This window comes from Falco biarmicus, chromosome 2 (genome assembly GCF_023638135.1).
Source record: "Falco biarmicus isolate bFalBia1 chromosome 2, bFalBia1.pri, whole genome shotgun sequence".
NCBI lineage: Eukaryota > Metazoa > Chordata > Aves > Falconiformes > Falconidae > Falco > Falco biarmicus.
The window spans coordinates 34,511,519-34,518,931 of NC_079289.1; positions in this window are offsets into that span (position 1 = coordinate 34,511,519).

Genomic DNA, 7,413 nt, shown 5'->3' on the forward strand with positions numbered 1-7,413 from the left:
TATATTTTTTCACATTTTGAGCAGATGAAACTCGTACACAGAAGCCCCAGTTTCTTGCCTGCTGGAAAAATATGCTGAATATCCTAGGAAATAATACATGAATAAACTCCAGGACTCTAAGAAATACCCAAGGCACTTTGTGGCCTACATAAAATTGCCCTCTGAGGTAAAAAATGTTGTGCCCTCAATTTTCCAAAGTCGGTGGGTATTTTTGTAATGACCATCGTACTACTACTCAAATCACTTTTTGGCTTTTTGCAATTAGTTAAGCAGTGGGATCAGTTTATTAATCCACTGAGTTTTTGTGAACACAGCTATTTGTCAAGAAGCAAGTGATGAAAAATAAATGGGTGCCTTCTGGCAGAACATTTGTCAGACCACAAGCAACCCCTGAATTTAATTCAGTGGTTTGGGGAGACTTGGCAATTTGTCTGTGAATGTTTTAATGCCTGGCTTTTTAAAAAAAATCACTGACACTGTCATTCATCTGGGGTAAATCCAGGAGAGATTTCCCCTTTGCCGATTTGGCTCAGCCTGGATCATCAGCTGGTGCTCTAGCTTGTCAGCTGGCCGAACTGATTGACAACGGATGCTCTTCACAGTGTAATGAGATCCCCTAAAGGGCTTTATTTATTAATTCAAATTATGTACTTTCGAATTACATACTAAACTGGAGTGACTTGCAGACTAACTTCTCAGCATCACTGAAATACCCTGTATGGCGACAGTTACCTGACATTGGTACCAGGCCGCTGAGGCAGGGTGGGAGCTTTCCTGGACGTAAGGGTGAGATGGTGGCAGGGGATGCTGGTGGCTTTATGCCCGGGACCCACAGCGGGGCCTCGTGTGCCTGTCCCCTGCCAGGGGGGCTCAGCCCCTTGGCTGGGGGGGGGCTCACACGGGGGCTTTCCTCACCTGATTGCACGGCCCTGCCCTGGCTTTGCCCCTTGGCAAGACTTTTCTTCTCTTGGAGAGGGATTTGCCTCCAGGCCCATTTCTTAGGTGGAAGTTTGCCCTGAGGAGGGGCGGGAGATGCCTCCCGGGGGGACAACCTCAGGGGATGTCGGGGGAGGCCGGCTCCCAGCTCCCGGCTCCCAGCCAGGCCCAGGGGCGCGGCCTGCCCCGCCATGCCCGGCTGCCCGCACCTCCGCCGGGGCCTCACGGCGCAGGCCCGCGGTGCCGGGCGGGAGCTGGCGGCGCCCTCCGGGCTGGCAGCCCCGAGGCGTAACGCCGCCCCGGTGAAGGCGCAGCGAGCGCCAGCCCCCGCCTGCCCCGGCTGCCCTGCGCGGGCCGGCTGCGCCGCCGCCGGGGCAGAAGCTGTGCAGAAACGCGCAGCTGAACCTTGTTGGTGTCCAAGCGGCCGCCGGTGCCGTGGCTGAGCCGCCCATCCCGCACCAGCGCCCAGGCTGGAAACCCCATGGAAATAAGGGGCTCCACTAGCCAGAGAGCTCCGAAACCTTACAGGCCGTCGTGATCTTGGCGTAGCCCCCGCCCGCTCCGCCTCCACGGCGGAGGGTGGCGGAGTCCCCTCATCCCGCCGCCCCCCCGCCTGCCGCCGCCTACCCGGCCCCGGCCCCGGCCCCGGCCCCGGCCCGCAGTCCCGCAGTCCCGCGGGCGCTGCCCCGCAGCCGCAGGCCGGCTCCGCACTGCCGGGCCCGCACCCCCCCCTAGCGGCGACCCCGGCCCGGGACGCGGGGTGGCGCCGGCAGCGCGGGTCCGCGGGGCCTTTGCCCAGCCGGCGGGAGCCGTGCCCGTACCCCCTCCCGCGCCGGGACGCGTCGGAGGTTTCGGAGCAGGCGAAGTCCGGCTGGGGGGAGCCCCCCAGGGAGAGCCCCACCGCCCCGGCTACCGGGGGGCGGCGGGCAGTGCTCCCGGCGGCCGCGGGTGCGCAGCGGCACGGGCTGCGGGCTGCGGGCTGCGGTGCAGCCAGTGGGGCGGGCAGGGCCCTTCGCTATCCGCTCCATCGCCGCCGTTTCCAGTCCCATTTCATTCACGCCTCGCATTTCTGATTGTCTTGGATTAAACGTTACCAGAGGAAATAATACTAATAGCCTTTCGCAGCGAAAAAATCAACTTCTAAGGCGGTTGTTATGGAAAGGATTATAATAAATTAAATGCTTAAACTAGCACTGTGCAAGCATTTTTGTCTTGGATCAAAATGTTTGCGCTGGCTGTTTAAACATTTAATTTATTATAATGAGAAATATCATTGTAAAAATAAGCATGTTAATTAAACCTGAGTTTTGCAAATGTGAGTCATCCCATGTGGACACAGTATAATGAATATAGACAGGTAGAGTCTGCATGCCCTTTTTTTTCTCATTAAGAAAATTAACATTTACATCTTTAAACCCTGCAGCTATTAGTTATTTTTAATGAACTGTGTTGCCATTTCAAAGTTAAGCTCTTATATGATGCAATCAGATATTGCTAGGTCAGGGAAGAACTTTGCTAATTAAGTTGCAGAGAAGTTCTTTGCCACAGATAATTGATTAAAGTTGTTACACGGATAATCATTTACGCAGTTAAATAAATAAAAATAAGTAACTGCTAAGAAAACCCAGGTCACATCAGAGTGGTAAAATGAAGCAGAACCCTGGCCATCCCGGGGCCCACAGGAGCCATAATTTGGAAGCGACAGACTGAGCCTCTTTGTTATCATCTGACAGGGGAGCGAGGGACCGTGGGGACCTTCACAAAGGCGGCTCGGACAGTGATGGTTTGCTGCTGGCATGGGCGAGAGAGGACGGAGGCAAGATGCTCCCTCACTTTCAAGCAAAGCGATTGGAAAGCAATTGTTCTGCCTTCTCATGCCACTGGTCTCCAGTACATCCATCTGGTCTTGTCCTGGATTCATGTATATGCCGGTTTGTATGCTGATATGTAAACAAAAAGCAATTGGATTTACTTCCAGCTCTCTTCCAGATGTGTTGCGTGGCTTTGAACATGTTCCTTTACCTCCTGGGCATTCATAAGTGCTCTGAGCTGTGGCCCTGCAAACAGTAGAGGTAGTGTTACTCTGTTTTAATTAACATCCTGCCAAACCGTGCATTTGGAGGTATCTCAGATCTCTTGTTATCGTGCATTACTCAAACAGGCAAAGGTAAAAGCAGGCTGCCAGCCCTGGCTAAATCCCATTTCTGAAGTGATCTAGCCCCCAAGGGAGGGAGGAGGAATGTCTTTGGTATAGAAATGAAATTAAACTCTGGGGAGGGAGGAGACCTCAGTGAGTTATTTGCTGGGAGCCACAGCAAAGAGCTGGGAACGGGAAGGCCCCACTCAGGAGTCACACACCAAATGCACCATTGCCCCACACATAGTGATTCAGGCAGCAGCAAATTTGTAGGCAAAACCAATTTTAAGATCTTGATCTCTGGAGGTACCTCTTCATGCTATTCTCTAGCTGGTTGCCTGCTCAACCCGCTCTGAGTGTCTGCCGTAGGATTTTTGGAAGGTCAGGATTCTTGAATTTCTTCCAAATCCAGTGGACATGTTTTGAATGAAAAGAGAGGATGAATTAACCTGAGGATGCTCTGTTCATAATGTATTTGGTTATTTTACTGGGAATTGTCCTCCAAAACTGTTTGTGCAGGGTCTAGACAGCTTAGTCCCACATCATGTGGGTCCCTCTCTCCTGTCCCCCCATAAACTCCCTGCTTTTTTTTCTTCCTCTCACCGTGGGTGGGTTTCCAGGAGGAGAAAGCTGTTGCCCTTTCTCCTTTTTGTGTGTCTCTGTCCCTCTGATGGAGTTTTACAGAGCAGTCCATCATCATAGCCTCTGCTGACCTCCCACAAAACTACCCCTCTCCTTGCAGGAGGAAATTCAAATTATCTCTGAGCCTTTTTGCTTTTTATCTCTAAGCCTTTTTGCTTTAACCATAAGGAGTATTTCTATGTCAAGGCTGTGGGGAAAGAGAGGTCTTGTCTGCAGGGCCCTTTGTTGGGCTGGTTGTTCTTTGGTGAGCTGCCGCAATCCAAGGGGATGGAGCACATGTCTGAGGTTACAGCGGCCGTCTGTGGAGCAGCCAACCCAGGCAGGGCCAGGGTTCATCACCCTGGCAGAGGGCTACAGCCAGCAGGCAGGTGGTCCCAGGAGCTGGGCTGCAAAGATGGGCAGGGGCTGCCTGGCAGACAGCTGTAGGAACAAATGTGATTTATTGCACCCAGCATTGGGCCATCCACCCTGCAACCTTGGGAAGCTGCGAAGATGTTGGTGCCCACCTACCTGTGGTTGGCGCAAAAAGTGTTCCCACTGCATGTCCACTTTAGATCCAGAAGAAAGCCTAGATGCAGCTTTGCCGTGTTGGGAACTGGGACCTATTGCAGCCATCTGTGTGCTTATGCCAGGACAGAAATGCCCAAATCCCATGGCACTCAGGTAAGCGAGAGGACAAGTGTGACCACAAAGCCTTATTGCTGAGGCCCCATACTTTCGTTTAAGAAGCACCTGTAGATTGTGTGTCAACTGTTTCATGGCTGGAGGTAGCTGGAAAACAGACGTTGTGTTGGGATCTGAAATAATCACCTGGGAGGGGAGAATGGGTACAGGAGCAGCCTCCACCTCTGGCCTTCTGCACATTCACCCTACGTAGGTTAAGGCAATGGAGAACAACTGGGCTTTGAACAGTCACCTGCCTTCAAATCTGAAAGATGGAGTTACCACAAAAACGTCTGCATCCTTAAACAGCGCTTGACTACAGCACCACACAGGGTTGGTTTCCTACCTCACATGTGGGGCCAGTAGGTCCTCCTTACTCAAAGAGTGCTGACAGGGCACAGCAGGCAGCCGCCCACTGCAGCAGGAGCTGATGGGCAAGTGGGGCTTGACCACTGCAGGCTAAAATGGGTCCTCATGCCTGTGACCCCAAGGATTCTAAGGCCCACTCAAAAATAATTAACAATTACCAACTGAATGAACCCACTGACTTCTCACATGCAGCCTAAGTCACTGTTTTTCTCAGCTTGGTGACCATCTGCTCCATTTCCAGTTCACCTTCCAGGGTTTTAACCCTCCCTAGGCAATGTGGCATTGGAGGAACCCCCCAAAGCCAGTCTCCCTCCTGATCCCTGCATCCCTCCCTGCCTGTACTAGGGCCCCTGGCTCCCTGTGAACTCTCCCATATGATTAATTTTGGATGAGCAGCATGCCCCAGGAGCCCTGACAGTGGTGGGGATCCTGCTGCCATGGGCATTGTGGACATGAGTGAGAAACCAGCTTTGTGCATCCTTCAGGAAGGACAGGTAAGCAGAGGAATCGTTAAAGCGGGGGAAACCCAGCTCCAGGGAGCTTCTCCAAGCCACCCTCTTCCATAAGGAAGGCTTGAAGACCTTGGCATACATGGTGGGAAGTAACACTTACTTGTCTCCCAATTGCTAGTTCACATTCTTCAGCCTAAATCTGGGCTTAGGTGACGTTTGATGAGTGAGTGGGCATTATCACTGGTGATGCCAAGCCTTTAAATTATTCAGAAGGCATTATGTTCCTCCTTGGCCAACCTTGAAATTGCCTAGAAGCCTCCAGAGGTTTTACATTACGTATAGGCTGATCTGCTTGCTGGCTGATGCCCAAAAGCACAGTCCTGCTTTCTTCCCAGGCCCTGGGGGCCTCCTCCCTCTTGCCCCCCTCCCTGACAGTGTCTGACATTCACCCGACCCCTCATTGAGCTATACCTGCAGAGATATACCCGGTTTTGGTACTTTCCTGGGTCCTGGTGGCAAAGGAGTCACGGGAAAACGAAGCTGGAGACGGAGAGAAGGGTGGGCCATCCCCTTTGGTGACAGCACACCCACCCAAATATCCATGTGTGTGTCTATGTGTAAGGCAGGTGCTTAATCTGCTGTCATATACAAAGGTGAGGTAGTCAATGCAGTTCTGGGAGATCAGAGAGCGATTTTGCTAAGCGAATGCAGATGCCTACCGTAGATGAACCAGACAGCCCTCTAGACCCCTTCATTGTCTGTCACAGGAGCATAGATGCCTACAGTAGACCTATGCATTGGCTGCAAAAGGCACATCAGTCTGAATCTTCAGCTAAAATCCATCCTTGGGTCTCTCTGCCTTCAAGGCCTGGTCCAGGCAGCATTCTCTGAGCACCTCTCGCACATGTTGAGATCACAGGATGAAGCCCTTATCCCAGAGGTCACAGCCATATCCACTTACAAGCATGAGTGCTCCATTTTGTTAGGAGTCCTGCATCTGGAGCATGCACTGCACAAACCAGGATTAGGCACCTCACAGTGGTGCTTGACTCCATCATATATCACTAAACATAAAAAAAAAATTGAAGGTGTTAAAGAGGCACAGGAGAGAACAGGTCAAGGGGAATTTGACTTCATTTTTTTGGATAAAGCACCACAGAAGGCATCTCTGGGATCTTGTTTCCTTGGCGTGGTAGTGGGTTGACCTTGGTCAGCAGCCAGACCCCCACCCAGCTGCTCACTCACTCCCCCTCCTCAACAGGGCAGGGGGAGAAAATCAGATGAAAAAGCTCATGGGTTGAGATAGAGAGAGAGCAGTTACCAATTACCGTCACAGGCAGAACAGACTCAACTCTGGTAAAATTAATTTAATTTATTGACAGTTAAAACTGATTTGGATGTCTGCCCAAGGTCTCTAGGGTGGAAGTTGCAAGCCCACAGTCCCAGAACATCTCTGGGGCACTCAGGAGACAAGGCATTTTGTGGCTATGCTGCTGTAGCATCATCACTCCTCTGTGTCCTGGGTATTGCAGCTATGTCTCAAAGGCTGTGCAGGTACACCTGGAAAAGAGTCGTTGGGAATTACTCACCTCTGTGTTTGTGCTGTTTTAGTCCTCTGCCTTGATGCCAAAGAGATTGGACACTGGCTCCTGGCTGTGAGTCTGCTGGTCTCCAGCAGACTGGCTCAATGCTACTGATACCACTAGGTATCTTCATCTTCACCTAACCTACTTTGGTTACAGCTCCGTCAATGCCTTCAACTTTTGCCATGCTGCCAGTATACTGGAGTCAGAAACCTGGGAGTTTTTAGAAGCACATAGGGTGAGATTTGTTTCACTAGATGTTGGATGTCCACAGTGCAAACATCTACTGCCACTGCAGGCTGCATGTAGGGAGGGGTGGGCAGCTTCTCAGTGCAATGCACCAGACCTAGTTTAGCTGGCTGGTTCAGGAGGAGATTATTTTTGTCCTAAAAGGGCCTGTTTCACCCCACGGACTGTGAAGGGAGCTGTGGGTGCTTTGCTCCATCATAGGTGACTACCAGAGACTTCTGCAGGAGCTGACTCAAGCTTGGTGCTAGGGCTTTTGTGATCTCCAGCTGCTGTAGCCAGTTTGGGCCATGGATTTAACACCAGCTCAGTGAAAGAGTGCTGTCTCCAGTCCCGTGTCCCTGTGCCCCGCTCGTCACCTCTCCCCCTGAGCCAGGGAAAGGCA